Genomic DNA, 3,054 nt, shown 5'->3' with positions numbered 1-3,054 from the left:
TGTTCCCCTGGCCTCCCAGATCTTCTGATTTAACGCCCTGCGACTTCTTCCTGTGGGGGTACGTTAAGGACTTTGTTTACGTACCCCCACTACCGCAATCCTTAGTCGAGCTCAAAGAACGCATCAGTTCTGCAGATCAGACCATTGACAGGACTATGCTACAAAATGTATGGAATGAGCTCGAGTATCGTTTGGACGTGTGTCGTGTAACCAAACGGGCACATATCGAACATTTGTAGAGGGTGTATAAACTTGGTGAGTTTGTGGTTCTTTTCATATATCTTTCATGTGTGTACGTGTAATACTTTTGAAAATATAGCCTTTTCAAAATGAATGAATCATTTATGCTAGCCCTGTATTTTAAGACGGGTTCTTCAATTCTTTATATTTTGGTGTTACCTGCGGTAACAGCGGCTACATGCACGCCACGCCTCTGGACAAGACATAGGTTAAGCTGATCCACTGTTCCCAACAGTCACATCTATTGTAATCAAAAATCAATTTATTGTGATTTTTTAGAAATCTATTACAGTCTTTATTTTATTGAAGTTAAACAACTTAGAATGATTGGTGGACTCTGCAAAGCTTGTAGTATTTTATATAGTGGTATAAAAACCAGAGGTGCAAGTGGTGCTTCAAGCTTTGGGGCTGTGGGCGCCAATGCAGCTTTTTTTTTAAAATTTAGAATGAATATTCCTTTCTCATTTCTTGTTCTACAATTAAATAAAGATGAAATTGTAGAAAACAATAATATATCACTTATTAAGTAACACAGGCTTGTACTAAACGTACGTGCAGCAGGCTACCACAAGATAGAATAGAGACTTTTCGGACCTATAACAAAATCGTTTCTTTGTCCTGTTGTGATCCTTGATTTATCAAAAAACGAACTTCAAATGTGTACCAGCGACGTTAGTTCTAATCTCGTTCATCCAATACATTCAGACGGCTAAACGTTAAACATGCTGTGAAACACTTTGCTCATGCCAAACATGCAAGAGAATGTTTTAGTTTCTCAAATAAATATTTTACGCTGAATTTAATGTCGTTACTTATTTCTTGTTTATTGATTTTTTCGAAATATATTAAATACATATTCATTACTTGTTTTGCTGTAAAATTCGCCTCTTTCACATGCGCTACTTGAAAAACTGTTTAAACTTTACTTACTTTTCTTTCTTATGTTCTTCTTAAAAATTACATTTGTAATTTCCATCTTCTCTATATCTACATACAATTTGCATAATGTAGTACAAAAAGTTGTTTTCTATAGTTAGATATTAGTGTAAAATATACTGTAACCTTAATGTAACCCTACTTCAAATAATAGTAATAATAATAGTTGCTGTAACAAACAATTTTTTTTGTTACAAAATATCGCTACAAGTTCACCATTCAAATTACATTAACTCTTTTCAGAAATCTCGGGGGTGTATATGTACTTGTTATTGTTGGGGAAGCTTGCATTGTTTGTAAATATGCAACAAAGGCAGCCAGCCAACTGTCGCCCATCACAGCCGACTGTCGCGTGAGGCAATAATACTGCTGAAGGAGTGTTGTGGTCTAATTGTCAAGGTTTACACTTTTACAAGTGTTAATAGGTTCTCGTTCTAAAAATCACTTACATAGGATTTTAATTTCACAGATGTTGCTTTACGATCTGGTGACACTTTAACTATTCACTCCCAATAAACCAATTGACTGGTACCGGAACTGCAATGACAGGTAATACACAACTGACACTACCACTGGTTTGAGAACTAATAACCTGCGAATATGTTAAACATTTTATGTTGTTTGCCTAGAAATATGTTTTTTATGTGCTAAAGGTAAGATTATGATTTTTTTTATGTGAAATAGGACTTCACAGATTATACTGCAGCCATGTGGTCAGCACTCCTACTGAGTATGTACAACTTCTGAAGCATGGGAAAACAGTATGTTTTTACCTAAAAATATGCTCCCTATTCATTAATGTGTCCAATATATATTATTTTCAAGTGTGAAACATGTGAAAAAGAACTTCGAGAATTAAAAACAGAGTTGAAGGTACTACAATACTAACATATAGTGTGTTATGTGAGTAACCGAAGCAGTTGAATTTCAGGCAGCATAAGATAAAATAATTAGAGTGATCCACCAGAACAGTAATGTATTTACTGGTAGCAGGGTTGGCATTTTGTTATCCAAGTTATGTTAAAAAATATATAGCCCTATGTTAAAATGAAATAAATATATTTTGATGACATACATTTTCTTCTGCTGGTAATCAGTGGCAACTTTTTGCTACTTTGCGCAATGCTAAGCCTTGTTTATCAAGAAAAAGTAACCTGTCCTTGCTCCACCAGTTGTAGAGCCAATCGCCGCTACTGCTGGTTATGTATAGAAACATTGGAATTGTATTGTTTCAGTTGACTGAATCAAAAACTATTTAATATTTATTAACATATTAAGTAAATTATTCTGTTCTAACATATTTGACAAACAGTTTATTCTACTCTTCATGGATTGTGTAATCAGTGGTTACCGGGTTTACACCCCTGCCTTGAGCTTTTGAAATATTATGGAAAATGCTGTAGTATAAAATTAAAAATGGCTAATTTATCACAGTCAAAGATCTGCGACAGTAATAATAATAATAATAATTTGAATTGAATTATTATTCCCATGTAGCATGGAGAAAAAAAACACAACGTTCCAAACACATGCGTCTTCAATAGAGATTGCCTTGACAATAAACACAAATTCTTGAAAATTAAATATGAGGGCAACTATGATTTAAATGGAAAAAAGTTGTTTTGTATATCAGCTGCAACAATGTTCAACGAACATGTATTCTTTTCTGTGAACAATGAGCATTATCTAAATGAAGTTCTTGGTTCGTTGTAAGCTGCTAATGTAGACAAATTCTAGGTCAACAAGAATACACCATTACCAGTCTGCCTTACCACTGTTTACGTGGTGCATTTGAATTTCTGAATTCGAAGTACAATAATATTGTGAAATGTTTTGTTGGTAAGAACAGAGAGACAATCCAGATGTGAATTATCGTGC

Source organism: Lepisma saccharinum, chromosome 4 (assembly GCF_977018435.1).
Source record: "Lepisma saccharinum chromosome 4, izLepSacc3.1, whole genome shotgun sequence".
Taxonomy (NCBI): Eukaryota; Metazoa; Arthropoda; class Insecta; order Zygentoma; family Lepismatidae; genus Lepisma; species Lepisma saccharinum.
The sequence above is the reverse complement of the archived record's forward strand: the minus strand, read 5'-3'. Positions refer to the sequence as shown.